Consider the following 26,301-nt stretch of genomic DNA (forward strand, 5'->3'; position numbering starts at 1 on the left):
CACATAAACCACTGTTGCTTTGGATTACCATTCATTTTTCTTTCTTTAATGAAACTTGTACCCCAACAGAATTTACAGGGTTTCACCGTGCAGTTGGCTATATATTTTAGGATCTCATCCACCTGTGCCCTGGTGGGATTGCTGCTCTGCACCTGCTGCACCAGGAGGAGGAGTGGGTGGTCTGAGCCTCTCGTACACAGTCACACCACAGGGTCACCTGGAGAGCCAGCAATCACATTGTCAGCATCGATTTGTCCTTTAGGGGTTTTCAAAAGTAGAGAGCTTAGGTGCACAGTGAGTTTTACTGTTTCTCCCCACAACTCTGACCCAGACTGGTGTTCTAAGGTCATAGGTTTAGCCTGACCCCATCCCAGGGCAAGTCTTGGACTCCCATTGCCAAGGAGCCCATCTCTCCAGGACAGGTTGAATCAGTAACATCCTGTGGGGTGCTTTGATGTCTTTGTGGGCACTGTCTGAGTGTGAGCCGCTGAGCTCTCCATGAGTCCATCTTGTCTTCTGTGCTGATGTCTAGGGTGTCACAATGGGTGGCCCTGGGATGCACATACCCCTGGAGTCACACACAGTGCCCCGCATGTGGACCCAGAAGTGAGTTGGCTGAAGGGCACAGCGTGGTACTGGCTGAGATCCTGAGTAGAGCCCATGTGCTGAGGCCAGACCACATCTACCCTAGACGTGGGAGGGCAGCAGCTCCAGGCCTCTGTCCAAGGCCACAACCTGATGTGTTCCTCAGAGCATCTAATAGAGTCCCAGCTTAGCACTGGGGGCTTCCACCTGCAGACTGGGGAAGTGGGAAGACTGCTTGGAGGCCACTGAGAATGGGAGGAGGAGAAGAGGCAGCTAGCAGAGCAAGGGCTTATATAGGGTATTTTCACCGCTGTGTAGAGGATTGTAGGCATCTCCAAATATGGGGTCCTCATGCCCTGTCAGGTCAGAGGACCCCAGTCTTTGATCCTCTTTGTATATCAGATGCCAACAGAGTCTCCTTCCAGAACAGACACACTACCCTCCTGGATTAACTGGCCTTGTCAAAATCTGAGAGTTTGCCCCATGTCAGCAGTTGTGTAACTCTGTCTGAGATCCAGTTGGTATGTGTGGGTTCCTGAGCACCTAAGGCCTCAGAAATGGGACAGGTGATTCAAAATTGGTAAAGAGCAAAGCTATTACTTGGGCTGGGTCATCCCATCTTCCAGCCAGGAACATGGCCCTGAGGAAACTTGTCAGCTTCTGCTCAATGCAATATGCTGTCTAGGTTTGTCATAGCTTTCTTCCAAGGAGCAAGCACCTAGACAGCATATTAAAAAGCAGAGACATCACTTCGCCAACTGAGGTCTGTATAGTCAAAGCTATGGCTTTTCCAGAAGTCATGTACGGATGTGAATGTTGGACCATAAAGACAGCTAAGTGCCGAAGAATTGATGGTATCAAACTGTGGTGCTGGAGAAGACTCTTGAGAGTCCCTTGGACAGCAAGATCAAACCAGCCAATACTAAAGGAAATCAACCCTGAATGTTCATTGGAAGGACTGATGCTGAAGGTGAAGCCCCAATACTTTGGCTTGATTCAAGGAACTGACTCAATAGAAAAGACCCTGATGCTGGGAAAGATTGAGCGCAGGAAAAGGGGGCAACAGAAGATGAGATAGTTGATTAGCATCACTGACTCAATGGACATGAACTTGAGCAAGCTCCAGGAGATGGTGAAGGACAGGGAAGTCTGGCGTGCTACAGTCCATGGGGTCACAAAAAGTGGATATGCCTTAGTGACTGAACAACTACCTACTCACCTTCAAGACTCAGAGCAGCATCCCCTCCTCCAAGAAGCCTCCCAGGATCACCTCCTCTCCTGGTAGAGCCCCAGTGTGCCCCCAGAACACCATCATACATCCAGTCTCCCAGGTTTCCTGCTGTGCTGCCAGGGCCCTGGGCAGGCCCGGGTACTCAGAGGTGCTCCAATCACAGCAAACTCAGAGTGGGTAGGAACACAGGGCTGGTGGCTTGAAAGAGCCAGGTGGAGCTCCCACTGTGCTGATTTGGGTGGCTTCACAGTGGTGGTGCTGGCAGGCTGGGCTGGAAGTGTTGGGAGCCTAGGGAGAGAGTGTTGGCAGAGACTGAATTCTTGAGGAAGGACTTGTCCTCCAGGGAGGGACAGGCACAGTCAGCAGACATCATCCCCAATCCTGGGCAGCAGGAGCCCAGGCCCTGCTGGGTGGCCTGAAGATGTCAAGACCTCCCTGTATCCATCTCTGGGGATCCTGGTGGTTAGGCGTCTGCAGCTTCTAATAGCCAGGCCAGGCCACCATGTCTCTGGAGCTGCATCCTGGATGCTCTTTCTCTGGGCCCATCCTCCAGCCCTTTGTCCCTCAGGATGCCCAGGCATGTGCAGCTGCCTCCCCACCCCTGAACCCCATTCTGGCTCTGGCCAAGCTCACGAAGCTCCACCACAGGGGGAGGGGCACACATGGACACATGCCTGGGTGCACATGGGGTCTCCCTATTGCCCTTCCAGTGCCTAGCCTGGGGGTCCAGCTGTGGCTGCTCATTCTGATGCTATGGGGATGGGGGTCTAGGGGATGCCATTGTACCCATGATGGCAAAAAGCACCATTAGGCCCATCTGAAACAGCACAGGAGGATTCCAGAGACCTCCCTCCCCCACCCCACCTCCACTGCCTGCAGCACGGAGGCCAAGACTAATAAAACACCCACCTCACAGGAGACAGCTTTATCTTGTTGATCGGAAGTCTGCCAGCCCAATTTATGATGGAACATAAGCTCTCCAAATCTGAATTTATGTGCTGTAGTATAACGAGAGGTCAATGAGATTAAAAGTGGGCTCGTGAGAGGACCATAGGCAGCTCACTGCTCAGTGCCGACCAGAAAGCCTCACAGCCCCTGAACCCAAGGGAGGTGAGGGCCCAGTCCAGCAGCAGGACAGGAAGGTGGAAGGCAGGGAGAGACCAGCCCATGAGGCAGGTGGTGACGGGGGAGGAGGACCAGGAGGCAGCAGAAGCAGATGGAAAGGGGCACGGGCCTGGGGCCAGAGGAAGCAGAGGTGGCCTGGAGTATCAGGGCCTCCTGTGGGGAGTGAGGGTCTGGGGTGAAGGAGAAGCATGGGTAGGGGCGGGTCTCCCTCAGGGACCAGGAACCCCCTGGTCTGAGGACAGGTAGGAGGGGGCCCTGAGAGGGCTGAAGGACAAAATTCTGATCCTGGCCCAGGACCCATGATCTGAGGTAGTTTCGGTGGGCACGTGGCAACATCTTGCAGCTTAGGCCCATTCCCTGCCCCCTCCCCAACCCCCTCTGTTTTCAGTACCCGCTTGGAGTCACGGATGATGGTGAGGGAGGGGTATGCTCTGGTGGGGACCTGGGCCCCGGCCAGAGTGAGGCTGGCTTTTGAGCTCAGGCTAGAGCCTGACTTCAGAATTTATACAAATAAATGAAATGAAAAGTGCTGGCAGGCCTGATCTGATTACAGAGTCATTCATTCTCTGGTCGTTAATAATTTGTGCAATAAAGGATTGCGGCCGCTCAGTGAGGAGGAGGCTGTGGCCCAGCCTTCCCTCGGCGCCGGGGCCGCGGGAACTGGAAACATAAATTATTAGTTTCTTATCGCTCAGCCTGCCATTGCTCATGCTGCCAGGGGCCTGGCAGGAGCCGGTGGCAGTCTTGCCGCCTGCCTGGGCCTGGCTCTCAGTTGCTGCTGACTGTGGAGACTCTAGGGGGGCCCCTCATCTTCCCTCCCCCAACCCTTAACAGCAGCACCCTGGAGCCTCAGCCTTGGAGAGTTTGCAGCTGGTGCCAAGGACGGCTCTGGAGCAGGTAGAGCTATGGGGTTTAGCTCTCATGCCCTGGACCTCAGCCTTCCCCCCAGCCCTCTCCACGCAGGCCTCTGTCAGTGAAGCCTCATCACTAGAGGCTGGTAAAGTTGCATGCTTGGACCCTGGTACTTGTCCACTTAGAGCAGAGGTTACCATTATCAACACAACAGAGGCCCACGCTCCCCCTCCCCACAACACACCACCCAGGGTGAAGGAAAGAAGGAAAGATTGGTGTCTGGGTTCATATCACCTCTTCCAGGTGTGTCTGTGCCTCCCTGGGTGGAACTCAGGGCAGGCGCTTTTACGGGGTGTGATACCTGCAGGCATGGCACCACTCACTCCCTGCTCATCCTGTCTTCCTGGGTCCAGCACTGGGCTCCTGGGCGGGCAGGTGTGCAGCAAGCAAACAGTCTAGATATGTGGCTGGTGCTGATGGAGTTCCCAGTGCTAAGCCATGGCAGGTTTGGGCTGGGTGGGGTGACCCAGGGCTGTCCCCTGGGCTGTGCATCTGTGGCCCCAGGTGGAGCTGCTTAGGTGCACAGGGGTGAGGGCTGAATACAGAGGCCGAAGACCCCAGAGTGCTCCAGACTGAGTGGTGATTAAGGCAATTATGGTGATTACAGAATTATAGAAATGAGCACCTTCAGGCCGGTTCCCACCCCCCAAGTTGAGGAGGCTGAGGGCAAGGCAAGGTCGGGGAGTTAGGGTGGGGGACTCAGGGTGGGGGACTCTGGGCTCCAGCCATCCTGAATGGAGGATATGGCAGGATCGGATGAGGGCATGGACATCTCTCTCCTGCTAGCTAATGTCATTGGACCCGAACCACTGACATGCTCCCTCTCCCAGCTTGCTTGCATCCTGGGAACCAGGGTTACCTGAGGCCTACCTTGAACCCACCAGGTTGGCAGGACGTGGGGGTCAGGGGTGTGCTCTGCAGAGTGCCCGAGGCCACATGCCCAGGGCACTGCACCCACCACTTACTGGCTGTGTGGCCTTGGAAAGACCTTCACCCTTTCTGCTTCTGAATCTGTAAAAAGGGAGCATGAATTAAACAAGATTCGAGTGTATGTTTTGAGCATCTACTCTGTGTCAGGCATCCCAGGCCTGTGTGGGGTTGGGTACGTGCACCACTGGAGTGGGTTGCCATTTCCTTCTCGAATGCATGAAGGTGAAAAGTGAAAGTGAAGTCGCTTAGTCGTGTCCAACTCTTTGAGACTCCACGGACCGCAGCCCACCAGGCTCCTCCGTCCATGGGATTTTCCAGGCAAGAGTACTGGAGTGGGGTGCCATTGCCTTTAGTCTTGGGTCAATTTTGTCCTACTTTACAGTGGCAAGACCCACTCGATACTCTGTCTCTTTTTCAGGTTTTCTGGCCTGGCTGTCAGAATAAGCCCACACTTTTCACATTCTGCTTGAGCTCTGGACATGACTTCCTTTGACCCTCTTGGTGGGTCTTTCCTGGCCTCTGGCACGATCCTCACATGCATGGGCTGATCTGTGCTTTGCAGACTCCAGGGCTCCCTCCTCCCCAGGGCTCCATCCTGCAAACTCTTTCTGCCTTGGCTTTCCAGGCTGTCGAGTCCTGTGTCTCCCCTCCGGGGCATCCCTGAAACTGCCTGGGTCCCCTTCTTGCTCCACAGCTGGATACTCTGGTGGCAGCATACTGAGGGGTCCAAGGACTCACCGCAATGATTCCTGCCTCTTAGGGTCCTCTCCTTGGACATCTAATATCATGTTTCGAGGGCCGTTGTGTCCTAAATTTTGTCTGGTCTTTGAGTTGTTCTGGCAGGAGGGTAGGTCTGGCTGCTCTGTCTTGTCAGAGTGCCTGTCCCATGAGTTCACAAAGTGCCCCACACTGGTGCAGGGCCTGGTATAAGGGATTCTCTTGGCAGGTGTTTTCTGAGTGTCTGGGCCCCATGGCCTGTACAGCCTGCAGCACAAAAGACCCTCTGCCCCATCACTTGCCAATTCACCACAGCCTGGTAAAGGCTGGGACATCCCAGGGCAAGGGCATCAGAGGGGGCTCCACAGCCAAGGGCCTGGAAGCCATGCTCTCTGTAGCACTCTTAGCCTGTCCTCTGTTGGCCACTTCCAGGTCCAGGCCACAGGCCCATCCCTGCTGCCATGGGTGGCTGGTGGCTTTACTAAGTGGACCAGGAGGACATGGGAGGAGGGAGTTTGCTATAGCATGTTAGCTGTACAAGTGCACCCCATGTCTGGAGCAGCGAGAGCTGGGAGAGAGGCTGAGTCCACTCTGGGGAGAAGCCAGCAGGCCCGGGACCAGGGTTCTACCCATGAATGGGGAAGCCTTCATCACCAGCACCCCAGTGATAGTCACTGGGAGAGGAAAACCCCGGGTTTGTCTTATCCGTAGGTACCCTCTGTAGACTGTATGAGCAGCAGCCTTGCTGTGAACACACACCTGTCACACACAGGACACAGGTAGGGCTGGCAGCACCAGGCTTTGGCTTGGAGTGGCCACTGTCTGAAACATAGGTGGGTTTGGATCTCAGTGTGTCACTGCCCAGGGGCTCCAAGGCCAGGGTGCTACTGACATAGGGAGCTTGGGGAGAATTCTCTCAGGCTGGTCCTCTGGCCACTGGAGCACCCTGGGGCATGGTTCCCAGAGGAGGCAGACGTCCAACCTGCAGGCAGCCCTGGGCCTTGGGTCCCAGCTCTGCAGATGGATGGGCTGCTCCCGAGCAGCATGGAAGGTGGTGGACCAGAGTGGAGTGAAAGTGAGGGTGCCATCCATATGAGTTTTGGTCATGAACTGGGCTATGTTTCTTCTGTCTGTGGGGCAGGTTAGACCCAAAAGCTCCAAAGAAGCTTTGGGGTGGTAGGTAAAACTCCCAGAGAAAGCCTGGGAAAGGGGCCTAGTTCTAAATGCCACCCACCTTCCACACAGCCAGCTACAAGTTAGAGCCTCTGGGGATGCTCTCTGGTGGGGGGATGCTGCTTCCACCCACCCCTGTGGAACATGAAAGCCAGTGTGACTCCTGGGAGACACTGTCCTCAAAGGCAGTGGCTTTGGGAAGCTCGGTACCCGAACAGCATAGACACCACAGACTCTGTCCCAGTGTTTCTTCCAGCTCCGGGCTGGCTCTCAGGTGGGACCCTGCCTTGTCCCACACTTGCTCCCTTGTTAGAGGTCTCCTCGGCTGGGCAGCTCCCCAGGCCCTGCTGTTTCCCTGCTCCCCTCTTGGGTACTGCTGCAACATTTGACTTGTTATTTCCCGACTCACTAACTCCACAGCCCACCGCCAGAAGTGTGAGCCCACAAGTTATCATTTCTCCCTGAGCTGTTCAACCAGCACTGAGCCTGCCTCTGTGCCACAGTGTTGCACCCCCGGGACAAGGTGGGCAGTTCACATAGCCCTTTCTTCCCCAAGTGGGAATCAGAGAAAAGAAACTCTGACCCTCCTCTTGGAGCAGGCAGAGACCCACATGTCAGAGCCCCGCAGGAGCTGAGGGACCGTGCACATCCCAGAACATCCCCTCCATCTACTCCTACTCATCTTTTGATGCCAGTTCAAATGCCGCTTCCTCTATGAAGCCTTCTGGGTCTTTCCAGACAGACAAGGACATCGTCACTTGAGCTTGTGAGCACACATCTCTGCATTTCCAGGACTTAGACTGACTTGCATAGGAATCCAACATTCCCATCTGCACTGTGAGCCCCAGAGGGGTCTCCTCTCCTGGGCCCAGTTGGCAGTCAGGAGGCCTTAGAAATACGTGTCATAATGACTCAGCATTTCACAAGCATAATCTCAGGTGCCTTTAGGGCAACCTATGACGTAGATGCTCTTTTTACCTCCTTTTACAGGTGACAGCTGGCAGGTGGCAGAATAGCTTTGTGGTCCCATCCTCTGGACCTCTGAGCTTTAATCATACAAATGCTCAGCTGCTCTGGGTCAGGTTTGCTCCAGCTCATCACTTTGATTATTAATTAACTCCTTAGTTATTAGCTTAAGGACTTCTCATGGATTCTTGGGCTAAAAGCAGAAGAAAGCAGGGGACCCAGAGGAGCCATTGGCCATCATCTTGCTGTCTGGGACTGGTGCTGAGAGTTGCTTGAGGTCTGGGTACCTATAGGCCTGGAAGCTCCTGTTTGGAGGACCAGGGGCTCATCTGACACCTGGAGCTGCTACAGGTGCTCTTTCCCGTCATCTTGCCTGTAAGCCCACGAGCCGCCTGCTTCCCTCCCTCGGCAGCAGGCTGGGCTCTGACACAAGCCCCTCCTCCTGTCTGCCCTAGCACCCCACTCTGTGGCTTACCCCATTTTTCTGATTCCTCTAGCTGAACAGGAGGGAAGTTCAGGAGGGAAGGGGGCAGGGCCTGAGGACACGACATAAACTGATTGGAACCAAATAGGTCCAAGATGGCGGACAAGTCAACTTCCACTAGACCAGGAGCCTCAGTATACACTCACTCTAATACATCAGCAAGCTAAATGACACACCCAGAGGTGCCATGACAGTTCCAAGGCCAACCACTGACGTCAAAACATGGGCAGTGGCCCAATTTCTGGAAATCCCCACCCCATTCCCCAAATAGCTGGAATGAAAGAGTCGTGTCTGACTCTTTGCGACCCCACGTACTATACAGTCCATGGAATTCTCCAAGCTAGAATACTGGAGTGGGTAGCCATTCCCTTCTCCAGGAGATCTTCCCAACCCAGGGATCAAACCCAGGTCTCCAGCATTGCCAGCAGATTCTTTACCAACCTACTCCCCACCCTCCCCCTGCCCTGCCCCATCACTCTGCAGGGCTAACAGGCTGGTTCAGAGCTCACAAAATCACATATACATGTCTTCTTACCAAAGTACACTCATTAGCCTAAGAAATTATTCAACTCTAAGTGGGCAACAGAGGATGAGATGGTTAGACAGCATCACTGACTCAATGGACATAAATTTGAGAAAATTCCGGGAGATAGTGGAGGACAGAGGAGCCCAGCATGTTGCAGTCCATGGGGTTGCAAAGAGTCAGACACGACCTCGCAACTGAACAACAACATAAACAGTTGACAACCCCTATACTCTGGTGCTGCTCTTGCCTTCTGAGATGGCCCACACTGTCTGTGGAGTGTGTTTCTCTTTAAATAAATCTACTTCTTACCTATCACTTTGTCTCTCCCTGAATTCTTTCTGCAATGAGACATTAAGAACCGGAGCTTCATTAAGTCCTGAGACCAGGTGTATGATCTCAGTTGGAAGACCGTGTGTTCAAGTTCCAACCTGAGTTACAGAGTTTCACAGCAGCTTCCACCAGGGATATAGCTTCTCCGCTCTGGGGTCTTATTCAGTACCCACCTGGCTACCATGCCTGTATTCTGAATCCCTACTGCTTTCCCTCCAAGGCTTGGCCTGCACACACCACGCCCCAGCCTGGCACCATCACTCTGCAGGGTTAACAAGCTGGTTCAGAGCACACAGAATTACATATGCATGCCTTCTTACCAACAGTACAGAACAGGTCACACAAATCCACTACCTTGGCTCTTTCCAGGTTGCATGTTAACACAGAGAAACAATTTACCTGGGTTTCCCTCACCCAGTCCCACCCCTCCCACCCCCACTCGGTATGGTCTCCTCTGGGCTGATTCCATTTATCACTGGCTGTGGATGAGAAATTTTATCATGAAACACAGTTCAGGGTGATAGATGAGGGAGCGGGGCAGGTGATCGCCTCACTGCCTCCCTCTCCAAGGAAATTCCTCCCCTTTTACAAAAGCTGGGCAGCCAGGGGGCTGAAGAGGTAGGAGCCACACACAGGGTAGTAGGCTAGGGCAGAGTGGGCGGGGAGTGGAGGAGGCAGAGGACACAGACTAGGCCAGGTCTCCCATGGGAACCCAGGAAGGAAGGCAGACATGATCTCCCCTAACCGAATTCAAGGCTGAGGTTCAGACGGTCCTACATAGAAGGGAGAGCAGGGGCAATGTCCAGACCAAAAAAAAGTGGAGAAACTTTTCTCTGAAAACTGCCATAGTCTTTCCCAGGAGCATCAGCTCCATCTTCTATTTGCAATGAAATTCTCTATGAATTATATCTTTTCAACAGTGCTTATCTCACCAGCATGAGCAAACCAATACTTTTCAAAATGACAACTGAGACTTTATCAACTCTTGGTGGCTGGTTTAGGGTTTTCTGGAGCCTCTTCCAGGTGTTCCTGTTAGGATTCTAGTCTGAACAGCTGCGGGTGGGCCTGGGTGGGGGTGCTGACCTGAGCATCCACCATTAAGATCCCTGGCCACAGTGTGAAACTTGCGGGGCTCTGTGAGGCTCTCCAGCACCAAGCCCTTTTTTTTCCTCCACCATTTCTCATAGGCAAGACTATAGCCTCCCTGACCTTCCCTGAGTTCCAAAGGGCAGATTAGAACAGTTGCCTCAGAAACCACCTGAGGCAAGATTAAAAGGCCCAGAGAAACTCACCAAGAATCTGCATCTTAATCTTGTCAGCAGCCCTGCCCTTGGGAAGTATTGTTATAAAGTAAAGTGAAAGTCACTCAGTCCTGTTCGACTCTGCTACCGCCGGGACTATACAGTCCATGGAATTCTCCAGGCCAGAATAAACTCCTTATCAAATCCTCCTGGGTGGGATGCATAGCTTTTCCGAGCAGGAGCCGACCATGTCCCCCTTTGCCTGGTCTGTGTCTTCTCATGGGAGACCTGTCCTAGTCTGTGTCCTTTTCTCCTGTACCCAATACTCTCTCTCTCTTGAGATTCCAGACCCCATCTAGCCCCAGTGTACAGAGAAGCTCAGCTTTAGCATCAAGTGGGGTGCTGTCCGATGCGCTGGAGGGTGCTGGGGAGCAAGTTCATCCCCTCATCTGTTATGCAATATGAGGTCCTGGAGCTTCCAGAACCAGCCCCCTCCCCGCTGCAGGTGTGGTCAGCCAAAGCGATCTGCTAAAGAGGGGCTCACCCGCTTGGCTCCACCGGGCCAGCGGCTTGCCCCGCGGATGGGCCTCGGGACACATTCGGCCCTGTAGGGGGAGAGGTGCTGGCTGGCTGGTGGGCACCAGCCCTGGCAGCACGCGTGGGCGGCGCCGGCGGCGACGCTGTCACTGTGGTTGACAAGCCCCTAGAGAGACAGTCCCCGCCGCCCGCCAGCCGCGGGCGGGGGTTGGGGGCCGGCGCGGGAGCGGAGCTGTCCCCAGGCAGCCGGCGGCACGTCCCCCGAGGTCGCCAGTGGCGGCGCGGCGGAGGCGCCAGGCGCGTCCAGGAAGTCTGGGCGGCCATCCGCCCGCAGCTGCCCCCGGGCATGTGCCCCAGCCAATCGCGGCCACGCGCCTGCGGCTCCCCCCGCCTCACACCCCTGGGCCCCCAGGCCGCGCGGCTTAACCCCTCTCTTCCCGGCTCTCCGGCCTGGCCACCAAGCAGGTACCAGGCGATTCCGCTGAACTCGGGCCTGAGTCCGGCCTGCAGAGCCTGGGTATCCCTGGCTTTGGTTCTGCTGCCCGGGCAGAGGTCCCAGTGGGCCACTCCGGAGCTGCAGGTCTGGGACCCGCGGCTGGCTCCTTCCGGATCACTGAGGAAACTGCCGTCCCTGCCCGGGTCCCAGACCCACCAGGTTCCCTGCAGCGACATCGGCTCTCCTGCCCTTCCTCCCACCGTCACAGGGATGAAAATGACAATGACTGTGACTACTTTTGTATTATTACTGTGCCAGGTACTGTGCTGTTCAGAGAGGTCCTGAAGCTAACAATTGCTGTGTTGCCTCCGGGAGCAGACCACACAATGGAGGCCCAGAGAGGCAAGGCCTTGGCCAACATCACCAAGAAGGACTTCCAGGGTCCTGCCTCCTGCCTCAGGGCTAAGGGCCCCACTAGCCCTGCCTGCACTTTCCTCTGATCCTCCTGCCCCTGTCTTCAGATTCTTCTTCCTTCCTTTCTTCTTCCTTCCCCATCCCCACGGCCTCACACAGCATCACAACACACAAACCTTTCTTTTCAGCCACACGTTGTCTTGTCCCCGCTTCAGCAAAACTTCTGAAGAACTGTCTGTAGAGGACTGACAGTATCCTCTGCACTGTACCCTTCACTCTCCAGCTTTTGCCCTCACCAGCCAGGAAACCGCTTTGTGAGGTGCTGCCAGGACTCCACCCATACTTCCCTGCAAGCAGGTTCTAAGTGTTGGGGCCCTGCTCACCCATCCATGACCCTTTTTGTCCTACACCTACTGTTGGGCAGCTTTAACAGCCCCATATGATGAACATGCTAAGCAGTTTTTATTGAGCTCCTAAATACTTTGGCCACCTGGTGCAAAGAGCCGACTTATTGGAAAAGACCCTGATGCTGGGAAAGATTGAAGGCAAAAGAAGAAAGGGGCAGCAGAGATGAGATGGTTGGATACCATCACTGACTCAGTGGACATGAATTTGAGCAAACTCCAAGAGATGGTGAAGGACAGGGAAGCCTGGCATGCTGCAGTCCCTGGGGTCTCAAAGAATCAGACACGACTTAGCAACTGAACAATAACAACTGTGTGCAGAGCGCTGCTGGGTGCCAGAAGCTTGTATTCCACTAGGGGTGGGACAGATAATGAACAAATAAACTAATTAATAAATAGGAAAAACTAGACAGTCATATGTGGAGGATTGAGAAAGAGTGGTTTTAACAAGGTCAGTGCTTCTGTGCTGGGTTTTGACTGGATGTCTGTCTTGACCAGAGGAAAGCCCCTTCAGGTAGAAAGAGGATCCTCAGGAAGTCCTAAGGCAAGACTGAGCTAAGTGGGTGGGTAGTGCAGGGATTCAGGGTGATCTCCACACTGGGGTCTGCATTCCCATTGCTGGTCATGATGGAGGGTGTTCAAGGCTCCTTAATGCCTGGGAAAGAGAGCTGACCTGGGGGCTTCTTGGTTCCCAGTCCTCTGGTGGACTGTGCCAGAGGGGATGTGGCCCCCAGGTAGGTGACCTGGGATTCCTCAGGCTCAGGATGAGGGTCACACACAATGATCCCTGGGGGGGAGGGGTGGGGGTGGTGAGAGGATGTGTCAGCTCCAAACACTTGCTAAGCACAGAGAATGTGGATTTCAGCAGTTTTAATCAGGTGAGAATCCTGCTCTTTCCTCCTTGACTCTTTGAAGACTGAGGAAATGCATGCAGAACCAAGTCCCTTCTACTCACCGCAGGAGGTCACCTTGACCACTCACACAGGACTGGGCATTCTAATCACTGAAATGAGACTTTTATTTATTTATTTATTTTCAGCCAGTCACCAAATATTGATTAAGCACCTGCAATATGCCAGGTTCTGTTCCAGGCACTGGGAGATGCTCCAGAGAATAAAATCAAATGTTCTGAAGGCAGGAGGAGAAGGGACGACAGAGGACAAGCTGGCTGGATGGCATCACCGATGCCATGGACGTGAGTTTCTGCAGGCTCCGGGAGGTGGTGATGGACAGGGAAGCCTGGCGTGTGGCAGTCCATGGGGTTGCACAGAGTCGGACACAGCTGAGTGACTGCACTATCTAACACTCTCACAGCTTACAGTCTAATGGAGGAAATTACTCAGTGAATATATCCATCCATTTAACAATTTTTTGGAGTGTATCTACCTACATAAGCACTCTCATCAGTGCTGGAAATACAGTGATGAGCAAGACAAAGTCCCTACCTCAGTTTCTACATGAAAAATCTGATGAAGTCTACAAAAAAAAGTACTAGATTAAGTGGAGTTAAGAAGCTTGCAGAAGAACAATATACAAAATCAATTGTATTTCTTTTGTTTTTGTTATTATCGTTTAGTCACTAAGTCGTGTCTGACTCTTTTGGGACCTCATGAATGTTACTTTGTCCATGGGATTTCCCAGGCAAGAATACCGGAGTGGGTTGCCATTTCCTTCTCCATGAAATGAAACTTTTAAATTTTAAAGTTTCTTAAGGAAGAGAAGACTGCGATTACTGGAGAATGACAGAAAAGTCTTGGGACGTTAGATGTCATGCACTATGGGGAAAATGAGACTCCACAAAGTGGGGCTCCCCCAGTTGTTTCTGTGGGCCCAGCTTCTTCACATAGAGGCCCTGTAACCTGTGCTCCCCCAGACACAGGGCTAGATGTCGGAGCACAGAAAACTGTGGAGTGAGTATGTTTAACGTGGAGATGGCTGCAGCCCCAGGAGGCACTGAGCTGTCTGTCTGCAGATAAAGGGAATGATCTGAGGGGAGATATTGCCTGCAGGCTGTGGCAGAGGAGCTGCTGATACCCAGAAGTTCCTCTCCACGCCCCCGGGAGTGTAGGGTCCCACAGGAAGATGGCTCAGCCCCACTGTCTTCCTGGCCTCCGTGAATCTTAGGTGAGGAGTGGCTGGGGTGAGAGGCTGCGCGGTGGCTGAGCTTTCAGTGCTTTCTGGGGCCTCGCCTCTCCTCGAGCGTGGATGCTGCTCTCGAAGGCGGAAGGACCTTGCTCAATCAAGTCAGGCAGAGACTCACCCAGGGGATTCCACACAACTGTGCCAAGCGAGAAAGGACCTCAATGACTGTGAAGTGAGCCTCCAGTGCCGGGTTATGTGTCCCCCGATGTCTGCCCACCCTGATGAATATAAGGCAGCTATAAGTGTCCCCTCTTCCCCCCTCAAGGTGGACCAAGAAGAGGAGAGATCCAGGGCAGCTTGAAGGAGTGAGAGGAAGCAGGAGTGGGGTTAGCGAGGGGGGGTGGCTACCAACCCTCCGAAAGGCCTTGGAGAAGCTGGGAAGACAATGTTGAAGGGGATCCTTGGAGCTGCCACCTGGGCTGGGAGGCTGGGATGAGGTTGGGGACACAGGGCAAGCAGAGATATGCCTGTGAGCTACACTTCTTAGAGGTCTGACCAGAAGTGTCAGAGAGAGGAGCAGAGTGGAGGGGAAAGTTAGAGGCATGGAAAGTTAATTCCTCCCTCTTCAATTTGGAAGAGATGAGTTGTGGATGTAACTGGTGATTGAAGAAAAGTCTGGTGCTGCAAAGAACAATATTGTATAGAAACCTGGAATGTTCGGTCTGTGAATCAAGATAAATTGGACGTGGTCAAACAGGAGATGGCAAGAGTAAACACTGACATTTTAGGAATCAGTGAATTCAAATGGACCGGAATGGGTGAATTTAACTCAGATGACCATTATATATACTATTGTGGACAAGAATCCCTTAGAAGAAATGGAGTAGCCCTCATAGTCAACAAGAGTCCAAAATGCAGTACTTGGGTGCAATCTCAAAAATGACAGAATGATCTCTGTTTGTTTCCAAGGCAAACCATTCAGTATCACAGTAATCCAAGACTATGCCCCAACCACTAATGCTGAAGAAGCTGAAGTTGAATGGTTCTATAAAAACTTACAAGAACTTCTAGAACTAACACCAAAAAAAAAAGACGTCCTTTTCATCATAGGGAACTGGAATGCAAAAGTAGGAAGTCAAGAGATACCTGGAGTAATAGACAAGTTTGGCCTTGGGGTACAAAAATGAGGTAGGGCAAAAGCTAACAGAGTTTTGTCAAGAGAATGCACCGATCATACCAAAGGCTCTTCCAACAACACAAGAGACGACTCTGCACATGGACATCACCAGATGGTCAATATCAAAATCAGATTAATTACATTCTTTGCAGCCAAAGATGGAGAAGCTCTAAACAGTCACCAAAAACAAGACCAGGATCTGACTATGGCTCAGATCATGAACTCCTTATTGCATAATTCAGACTTAAAGAAAGTAGGGAAAACCACATTCTGACCATTAAGACATATCTGACCATTCAGATATGACTTAAATCAAATCCCTTACAGATTATACAGTGGAAGTGACAAATAGATTCAAGGGATTAGATCTAATAAAGTGCCTGCAGAACTATGGGTGGATGTTTGTAACATTGTACAGGAGGCGGTGATCAAAACTATCCCCAAGAAAATAAGAAAAGCAATAAGGCAAAATGGTTGTCTGAGGGGGCCTTACAAATAGCTGAGAAAAGAAGAGAAGCAAAAGGCACAGGAGAAAAGAAAAGACATCCATTTGAATGCAGAGTTCCAAAGAGTAGCAAGGAGAGATAAGAAAGCTTTCCTAAGTTATCAGTGCAAAGAAATAGAGGAAAACAGTAGAATGGGAAAGTCTAGAGATCTCTTGAAGAAAATTAGAGACACCAAGGGAACATTTCATGCAAAAGTGGGCACAATAAAGGACAGAAACAGAATGGACCTAACAGAATCAGAAGATATTAAGAAGAGAAGGTAAGAATACACAGAAGAACTATACAAAAAACACAAAAAACACAAAACACAAAACAAAAAACAAAAAACCAACCTTAATAACCCAGATAACCACGATGGTGTGATCAATCAGCTAGAGCCAGACATCCTGGAATGTGAAGTCAAGCGGGCCTTAGGAAGCATCACTACAAAGAAAGCTAGTGGAGGTGATGGAATTCCAGCTGAACTATTTCAAATCCTAAAGATGTTACTGGAGTGCAGTTAAAGTTCTGCACTCAGTATGGCTAGCAAATTTGGAAAACTCAGCAGTGGCCACAGGACTGGAAAAGGTCAGTTTTCATTCCAGTCCCAAAGAAAGGTAATGCCAAAGAATGTTCAAACTACCACACAATTGCACTCATCTCACACACTGGCAAAGTAGTGCTCAAAATTCTCCAAGCTAGTCTTCAACAGTATGTGAACCGAAAACTCCCAGATGTTCGAGTTGGATTTAGAAAAGGCGTAGGAACCAGAAATCAAATTGCCAACATCCATTGGATCATAGAAAAAGCAAAAGAATTCCAGAAGAAATTCTACTTCTGCTTCATTGACTACGCTAAAGCCTTTGAGTGTGTGGATCACAACAAACTGTGGAAAATTCTTAAAGAGAAAAGAATCCCAGACCACCTTACCTGCATCGTGAGAAATCTATATGTAGGTCAAGAAGCAACAGTTAGAACCAGACATGGAAAAACAAACTGGTTCCAAATTGGGAAAGGCTGATTACCGTCACCCTGCTTATTTAACATATATGTAGAGTACATTATGTGAAATGACAGACTGGATGAAGCATAAGCTGGAATCAAGATTGCTGGGAGAAATATCAATAACCTCAGACATGCACATGACACTACCCTTACGGCAGAAAGTGAAGAACTAAAGAACCTCTTAATGAAGGTCTGTCTAGTCAAAGCTATGGTTTTCCCAGTAGTCGTGTATGGATGTGAGAGTTGGACCATAAAGAAGGCTGACAGCTGAAGAATTGATGCTTTTGAACTGTGGTGTTGGAGAAGACTCTTGAGAGTCCCTGGACTGCAAGGAGATCCAACCAGTCCATCCTAAAGGAGATCAGTCCTGAATATTCATTGGAAGGACTGAGGCTGAAGCTGAAGCTCCAATCCTTTGGCCACCTGAGGGGTAAAACTGACTCATTAGAAAAGACACGATCTGGGAAAGATTGAAGGCAGGAGGAAAACGGGATGACAGAGAATGAGATGGTTAGATGGCATCACTGACTTGATGGACATGAGTTTGAGCAATCTCCAGGATTTGGTGATGGACAGGGAAGCCTGGTGTGCTGCAGTCCATGGGGTTGCAAAGAGTCGGACATAACTGAAGGGCTAAATTGAATTGAGTGTGTTAAAAGCCAAGGGTCTGCTTTAGAGGCTAGGCTTGGAGAGCCAGGAGGAGTTTCCCAAAGGAGCAAAGTCAGCCTTAGGTAAGAAGAGGAACTCCAGGCTCAGTCTGGGGGCAGAAGTGCCTGACACTTGCTGTCTTAGAGGTCAGGTCAAGGCTGGTGAACGAGGAGGAAGAGCAGGACCAAAGGTTGCTGCTAGGTCCCTGGAATAGGGTTATAAATTTTGGAACTGGGCTCCATAGCAAGGTTGATAAAGCAGGAGATGAGAGACATGAAGCTGAAAGAAGGTGGAGCGCCTGGGTGAGGGCAGGCGATGTGGAAAGGAAGGTGCCAGCAGGGCTTGGAGGGGGGCCTGCAAGAGGGGGTGGAGGGACCATTTGCCCCAGAGTATCAGACTGTGGGCTGGCGTCCCAGGGAATGGCTGGGCTCCCATTACTCCAGGCACATGAGGCTGGCTTGATTTACTTGTTTATTTTATTAAGACAAAATCCAGATAATGTAAAATTAATTATGTTAAAGGGAACAATTCGGTGGCATTTAATGCCTTCACAGTATTGTGCAACCAATATTGTTTTTTAGTTTCAAAACTGCCTCATCACCCCAAAAGGGGACCCCTACCCATTAAGCAGTCATTTGCTGTTACCTTCTGGTTTGATTCCTGGGTTGGGAAGATCCCCTGGAAAAGGTATAGGCTACCCACTCCAGTATTTATGGGCTTCCTTAGTAGCTATTAAAAAGCAGAGACATTACTTTGTCAACAAAGGTCCATCTAGTCAAGGCTATGGTTTTTCCAGTGGTCATGTATGGATGTGAGAGTTGGACTGTGAAGAAAGTTGAGCCCTGAAGAATTGATGCTTTTGAACTGTGGTGTTGGAGAAGACTCTTGAGAGTCCCTTGGACTGCAAGGAGATCCAACCAGTCCATCCTAAAGGAAATCAGTCCGTCCTGGGTGTTCATTGGAAGGTCTGATGTTGGAGCTGAAACTGCAATACTTTGGCCACCTGATGCGAAGAGCTGACTCATTTGAAAAGACCCTGATGCTGGGAAAGATTGAGGGCAGGAAGAGAAGGGGACGACAGAGGATGAGATGTTTGGATGGCATCACCGACTCAATGGACATGAGTTTGGGTGGGCTCCGGGAGTTGGTGATGGACAGGGAGGCCTGGCGTGCTGCAGCTCATGGGGTCACAAACAGTCAGACATGACTGAGCGACTGAACTGAACTGTGATGGTAAAAAATCTGCCTGCAATGTGGGAGACCTGGGTTCAATCCCTGGGTTGGGAAGATCCCCTGGAGGAGGCATGGCAACCCACTCCAATATTCTTTTTTTTTTTTAACTTTACTTATTTATTTATTTGGATGCACAGCATGTGGGATCTTAGTTCCCTGACCAGGCATCAAACCTGTGTCCTCTGCTTTGGAAGTGTGGAGTCTTAACCACTGGACCACCAGGGAAGTCCCCCACTCCAATATTCTTACCTGGAGAATCCCCATGGACCGAGGAGCCTGGTGGGCTACAGTCCATAGGGTTGCAAAGAGTTGGACACGACTGAGGGACTAAGCACACACACATACTTCTTCACCTCTGGTAACCACTTGTCTGCTTTCATCTCCATGAATTTGCCTTTTCTGGACATTTCATAAATGAACTTGTACAATAAATGACCTTTTGTGACTGATTTCTTTCATGAAGCATAATGTTTTCAAGATTCATCTATGTTGTAGCCTATGTCAGCACTTCATTTCTTTTATGACTGAATAATATTCCAGTCTGTGGATATGCCACAATTTTTTAATCTATTCATTGGCAGGTAGGCATTTAGGTTGTTCCCACTTTTTGGCTGCTGCAAAGCATGAGCTTTCAGGGGCTAGATTTTGCTTGAATGTGTATTTTCAGTTCTCTTGGGCACACACTGAGGAGTGGAATGGCAATTCTATGTTTAATTTTTTGAGGAATGACTGAATTTTTCCTCAGTGGCTGCCCCACTATACATTCTTTCTCCTTTTTTTTTTTTTTTTTTTGCAGTAATGGGTCTTCATTGTAATGTTAGGGCTTCTCTAGTTGTGGCATCAGTTTAATTGCCCCACAGCATGAGGGATCTTGGTTTCCTGACCAGGGATCAGACCCGTATCCCCTGCATTGGAAGGCAGGTGGATTCTCAACCCCTGGACCACCAGGGAAGCCTCCCCACTGTACATGTCATTCTCAGCAGCAGTGTATAAGGGTTCCATCTTCCATACATCCTCACCAACACTTGCCTTTTTTCCATCAAAAAGATTATAGCTATTCTAATGGATGTGGAATGGTACCTGGCTCGTCTGCTTTGTGTATTTGTTCTCTCAACTGAAGAGAGGTTTCAGAAGGCAGAACTGTACCAGTGGAGTTGGGGAGTGAGAGAGTCCAGCTGCCCAGCAGTGGGCTTGGAGCTGCCTTGTTGCCTCTGATGGTCCCAAGGATCCTGCAGGAGGCATCCTTATCTCTGTCATCACAGAACAGCCTCAGAGAGGCTGGATGACTTGCTCATGCACACACAGTTTCTCACTTGGGAAGGAGTTTGCTGATTCCAAGGCCCCCTTCTCTCCTATTCATTCTTTGCTGTCCCTACCTGGATCTTGGGAAGTAAGTTGGCCACCAGATGAGCTAAAAAGGCCACAAGCCTGCACGCTGGACATCGAAGTCCCACATGTGGTCACATAGAAGTGGGGACTCGGGCAGATGGCAGAATCAAATTCCTATAGGCAGAGCTTCCCAAACATCAGCCTCTTTAACGTACTTTGGGGTTCAGAATAAGACCAGAACTTTGGGAACCTGGCCATTGCTGTGATATCTCTTCCTTCGTGCTTTTGTTGTTGTTCAGTTGCTAAGTCATGTCCAACTCTGTGAAACTCCGCAGGACTTTCATCAGTACAGCTCAGTTCAGTCTCTCAGTCGTGTCTGACTTTTTGCAACCCCTTGGACTGCAGTATCCCAGGCTTCCCTGTCCATCACCAGCTCCCCAAGCTTGCTTAAACTCATGTCCATTGAGTTGGTGATGCCATTCAATCATCTCATCCTCTGTTGTCCCCTTCTCCTGCCTTCAATCTTTCCCAGAATCAGGGTTTTTTCCAAAAGAGTCACCTCTTCCCATCAGGTGGCCAAAGGATTGGATCTTCAGCTTCAGCCTCAGTCCTTCCAATGAATATTCAGGACTGATTTCCTTCAGGATTGACTGGTTTGATCTCTTTGCAGTCCAAGGGACTCTCCAGAGTGTTCTCCAACACCACAGTTCAAAACCATCAGTGCTTCCACACTCAACTTTCCTTATGGTCCATCGCACAGTTGGACCTTATGGTCAACCTTTCATCAGGGTTGGGCTTCCCTGGTGGCTCAGAGGGGAAAGCATCTCCCCGCGATGAGGGAGATCAGGGTTTGATTCCTTGGTCTGGAAGATCCCCTGGAGAAGGAAATGGCAACGCAATGCAGTACTCTTTCCTGGAAAATTCCATGGACGGAGAAGCCTGGTAGGCTACCCTACAGTCCATGGGTCATAGATCACCAAGAGTCGGACACGACTGAGCAACTTCACTTTCTTTCTTCTTTTTTTCATCAGGGTTGCTCCAGAGCTGGGGAAAATAAGCGTAATTTCAAGGAGGCAGCGCCCCCTGGTGGCCTCACTGGGAGCCTACGCGGAGGACCCCGGCTCTCCCTAGGAAATCCGGTGGGAGGTGCCTTCTGAATGCAGACAGGGGAGAAACCCGGCCCGCTGCAGCATTAATCAGACGCATAGAAGTCGCAAAGAGTCAGGCACCACTGAGCGACTAACACCTTTACGCAACTGACGACAGGATAGGGGTGCGAGGAGGGTGGGAGGCAGCAGCACCTCAGTCATCTAGCTTAGGTGGGAGGGAAGCCCAAGGGGGCAGGCAGGGACATGACCTAGCACTCCGAGCCTCAGCAGCCCTGTTTCTTGGGGATTTCTAAAGAGGGTGAACAGAAGGAGGGGCCTTGATGTGGGCACATCTCCTGATCACAAAGAGGGTGATTGGAGCCGGTATTCAGGGGCCGTGAAGCCTCACCAGACTCCTAGGAGCCAGGGTCTCTTTGGACCTCAAGGATGAAGGTGAGAAGGGTCTTCTGCCTGCATCTTCTCCAATCCCTGCCTCTGAAGAGGAGAAATCTGGGTTCAGAGAGGCACAACCTAGTGCCCTTCTGTCCTCAGGCTGCTCTTCCCAGCATTTCTCGAGGCATCAGTTCAGTTCAGTTCATTTCAGTCACTCAGTTGTGTCCGACTCTTTGCGACCCCATGAATCGCAGCACTCCAGGCCTCCCTGTCCATCACCAAATCCCGGAGTTTACTCAGACTCACGTCCATCAAGTCAGTGATGCCATCCAGCCATCTCATCCTCTGTCATCTCCTTCTCCTCCTGCCCCCAATCCCTCCCAGCATCAGGGCCTTTTCCAATGAGTCAACTCTTCGCATGAGGTGGCCAAAGTACTGGAGTTTCAGCTTTAGCATCAGTCCTTCCAATGAACACCCAGGACTGATATCCTTTAGAATGGACTGGTTGGATCTCCCTGCAGTCCAAGGGACTCTCAAGAGTCTTCTCCAACACCACGGTTCAAACACATCAATTCTTCAGGGCTCAGCTTTCTTCACAGTCCAACTCTCACATCCATACATGACCACTGGAAAAACCACAGCCTTGACTAGACGGACCTTTGTTGGCAAAGTAATGTCTCTGCTTTTCAATATGCTATCTAGGTTGGTCATAACTTTCCTTCCAAGGAGTAAGGGTCTTTTAATTTCATGGCTGCAATCACCATCTGCAGTGATTTTGGAGCCCCCCAAAATAGTCTGACACTGTTTACACTGTTTTCCCATCTATTTCCCATGAAGTGATGGGACCGGATGCCATGATCTTCGTTTTCTGAATGTTGAGCTTTAAGCCAACTTTTTCACTCTCCTCTTTCACTTTCATCAAGAGGCTCTTTAGATCCTCTTCACTTTCTGCCATAAGGGTGGTATCATCTGCATATCTGAGGTTATTGATATTTCTCCTGGCAATCATGATTTCAGCTTGTGCTTCTTCCAGCCCAGTGTTTCTCATGATGTACTCTGCATATAAGTTAAATAAGTAGGGTGACTATATACAGCCTTGATGTACTCCTTTTCCTCTTTGGAACCAGTCTGTTGTTCCATGTCCAGTTCTAACTGTTGCTTCCTGACCTGAATATAGGTTTCTCAAGAGGCAAGTCAGGTGGTCTGGTATTCCCATCTCTTTCAGAATTTTCCACAGTTTATTGTGATCCATGCCTTGATTCAAATCATAACAGGCAAGGCCAGATACAGGGCCGAGGATCACAGTGTCCTGAGTGGCTGGCACAGTGCTCACCAACAAGCCCCTTTGTGCAGTCCAGGGATTCCATTGATGGGGACACTCAGGCTGCAGCCATCTAAACTACAGCTGTGTCTGCTTCGCTGAGAAACCTCTCTTAAGGCCAAATTCCAGTCCAGGTCAGATCTGAGATCCTTCCTGGGCCCAGTCACCTCTGATGCTGTCTGCCTGTGCCCCTTCACAAGCAGAGGAAAAGGCTCAGGATGACCTTCTCCTTGGGCCTCTGGCTCCAGTTCCCCTTGCATAAGCCCAGTATTCAGCCTTGTCTTTGACTCTTTAGAAATTTTTTCCAGCTAAAAGCATGACCCTCCACAATAGTATGCATTTACATACACTAGTGTAAAATGAAGGCAGGGCCTAGCTGGAGACTAAGCCAGCATCCAAAGGGCATGGGCCTCTGGACCCCTTTCCAACGTCATGCCCTGGGGTCTCCAAGGAGGATTGGGATCCCAGCCTTGAGGATGAACCGAGGTGATTTATGTGGAGGTGGGAGTGGGGGACAGTCTAGGAGAGGGAGAGGAACTTGTGTTACTAACAGCAGAAGTCATAGGCATGATGCTCCCTCACTCTCAACTACTAAGTTCCTGGCAAGTACCTGTTAGGTAGTTAGAGTAGGAATCAGGAGTCCAGAATGGCAGTGGCTAGAAAACAGGGAAAAGCCCATGAAAATAGAACAAAGGAAGGTCGGAGGACGGAGTGAGGACCTCAGGTGCAGCAAACAGCACTCCTGGCTGCCCAGTTTACACAGGGCAGGCCCAGGGGGAGGAGAAACATAAAAAGTGGAGCCGAAGGGCCGGGATGGCTCTCTCTCCCAGGCTTTCTCTCTCTCTCTCTCCTCTTCGTGTCTTTGGGTCAGCATGCCCTCACGCCTCAAGGATGTATCTTCCCACTATTTTCTAAATAAAATTGAGCTGTAACACGGAGCTGTAACACTGATCTGTCTAAGAGCTATCACACGGTTTCTTCGAGACCCGAGAGCTATAGCACGGTCTGTCTGAGAGCTGTGACACACCGAGGGCTTTAATGTCCGTCACTTCAGAATTTTGTTGAGACGAGACAGAACCGAGCTCCCCTGACATATCTATCATGCAATGTGCAGATTCAGCGCAATTCCTATAAAAATTCTGACAGTTTTCACAGAAATAGAAAAAAAAATCCTAAAATGTGTATCAGTTCAGCTCAGTTCAGTCTCTCAGTTGTGTCCAACTCTTTGCAACCCCATGGACTGCAGCACGCCAGGCTTCCCTGTCCATCACCAACTCCCGGAGATTTCTTAAACTCGTGTCCATCGAGTTGGTGATGCCATGCAACCATCTCATCCTCTGTCCACCCCTTCTTGTCTTGCCTTCAATCTTTCTCAGCATCAGGATCTTCTCCAGTCAGTCGGCTCTTTGCATCAGGTGGTGAAAGTATGGGAGCTTCAGCTTCAGCCTCAGTTCTTCCAAAGAATATTCAGGGTTGATTTCCCTTAGGGTTGCTGGTTTGATCTCCTTGCAGTCCAAGGGACCTCAAGAGTCTTCTCCAACATCACAGTTCAAAGCAATGCTTCTGCACTCAACTTTCTTTATGGTCCAACTCTCAAACACTTCCGCGCTCAGCTTTCTTTATGGTCCAACTCACAGATTGGACTTTATTGTCAACCTTTCATCAGGGTTGGGCTTCCCTGGTGGCTCAGACGGAAAGTGTCTGCCTGCAGTGCAGGAGACCACGGTTTGATTCCTTGGTCTGGAAGATCCCCTGGAGAAGGAAATGGCAACGCAATGCAGTACTCTTTCCTGGAAAATTCCATGGACGGAGGAGCCTGGTAGGCTACGCTACAGTCCATGGGTCATAGATCACCAAGAGTCGGACACGACTGAGCAACTTCACTTTCTTTCTTCTTTTTTCATCGGGGTTGCTCCAGATCTGGGAAAAATAAGCGTGATTTCAAGGAGGCAGCGCCCCCTGGTGGCCTCACTGGGAGCCTACGCGGAGGACCCCGGCTCTCCCTAGGAAATCCGGTGGGAGGTGCCTTCTGAATGCAGACAGGGGAGAAACCCGGCCCGCTGCAGCATTAATCAGACGCATAGGGTCCCAAAGTGTCAGGCACGACTGAGCGGCTAACACCTTCACGCATCTGAGGACAGGATAGGGGTGCGAGGAGGGTGGGAGGCAGCAGCACCTCAGTCATCTAGCTTAGGTGGGAGGGAAGCCCAAGGGGCAGGCAGGGACATGACCTAGCACTCCGAGCCTCAGCAGCCCTGTTTCTTGGGGATTTCTAAAGAGGGTGAACAGAAGGAGGGGCCTTGATGTGGGCACATCTCCTGATCACAAAGAGGGTGATCAGAGCCGGTATTCAGGGGCCCTGAAGCCTCACCAGACCCCTAGGAGCCAGGGTCTCTTTGGACCTCAAGGATTTGAGGGTGAGAAGTGTCCTCCATCTGCATCTTCTCCAATCCCTGCCTCTGAAGAGGAGAAATCTGGGTTCAGAGAGGCACAACCTAGTGCCCTTCTGTCCTCCGGCTGCTCTTCCCCAGCATTTCTTGAGGCACTGGAGGGCTGAAGCCCTTGTGTAAAATCACAACAGGCAAGACCAGATACAGGGCCAAGGATTGCAGTGTCCTGAGTGGCTGGCACCGTGCTCACCCACAAGCCCCTTTGTGCAGTCCAGGGATTCCATTGATGGGGAACTCAGGCTGCAGTCATCTAGACTACAGCTGTGTCTGTTTCACTGAGAGGTCCCTCTCTAGGCCAAATTCTGGTCCAGCTCAGGTCTGAGATCTTTCCTGGGCTCGGTCACCTGTGCTTCTGTCTGCCTGTGCCCCTCATAAGTGGAGGAAATGGCTTGGGATAACCTTCTCCCTGAGCCTCTGGCTCCAGTTCCCCTTGCACCAGCCCAGTATTCAGCCTTGTCTTTGACTTTTTAGAAATTTTTTCCAGCTAAAAACATGATCCTCCACAATAGTATGCATTTACATACACTAATGTAAAATGAAGGCAGGGCCTAGCTGGAGACTGTGCCAGCATCCAGAGGGCATGGGCCTCTGGACCCCTTTCCAACGTCATGCCCTGGGGTCTCCAAGGAGGGCTGGGATCCTGGCCTTGAGGATGAACTGAGGTGATTTATGTGGAGGTGGGAGTGGGGGACCAGGGTTCGATCCCTGGGTCAGGAAGATCCCCTGGAGAAGGGAATGGCAACCCACTCCAGTAGTCTTGCCTGGAGAATCCCACGGACAGAGGAGCCTAGTGGGTTACAGTCCGTGGGGTCACAAAGAGTCAGACACGATTGAGCGACTAACATGCATGCGTGGGAGCGGGGCACAGGGAGAGGGAAAGGGACTTGTGTTCCTAACAACAGAAGTCATAGGCGCGTTTGCGCCTTCACTCTCACCTCCTACGCACCTGGCAAGTATCCATCATGCAATCGACAGATTGAATGCAATCCCTATCAACATTCTGGTGCCAGTTTTCACAGAAATGGATCCTACAATTTGTATCAGTTCATTCTGTCAGTCGTGTCCAACTCTTTGCAACC

The 26,301-nt window shown here is 51.1% G+C and overlaps 1 long non-coding RNA gene across 2 annotated transcripts; it reads right to left on the reverse strand.

Annotated features, from left to right (window-relative positions):
- Window positions 1–14: 14 nt before the first annotated feature.
- Window positions 15–11,901, reverse strand: LOC138416592 (uncharacterized). Of its 2 annotated transcripts, none has more exons than XR_011247760.1 (4): window positions 11,784–11,901; window positions 2,726–2,814; window positions 1,805–2,104; window positions 15–217 (listed from the first exon to the last, which is right to left on the reverse strand). It is a non-coding gene; the product is annotated as an uncharacterized lncRNA (long non-coding RNA). The 2 variants fall into 2 exon arrangements; XR_011247761.1 differs by lacking the exon at window positions 11,784–11,901 and adding an exon at window positions 4,724–4,864 and having other exon boundaries at window positions 19–217.
- Window positions 11,902–26,301: the final 14,400 nt, after the last annotated feature.

Source organism: Ovis canadensis, chromosome 12 (assembly GCF_042477335.2).
Source record: "Ovis canadensis isolate MfBH-ARS-UI-01 breed Bighorn chromosome 12, ARS-UI_OviCan_v2, whole genome shotgun sequence".
NCBI classification, from domain to species: Eukaryota; Metazoa; Chordata; class Mammalia; order Artiodactyla; family Bovidae; genus Ovis; species Ovis canadensis.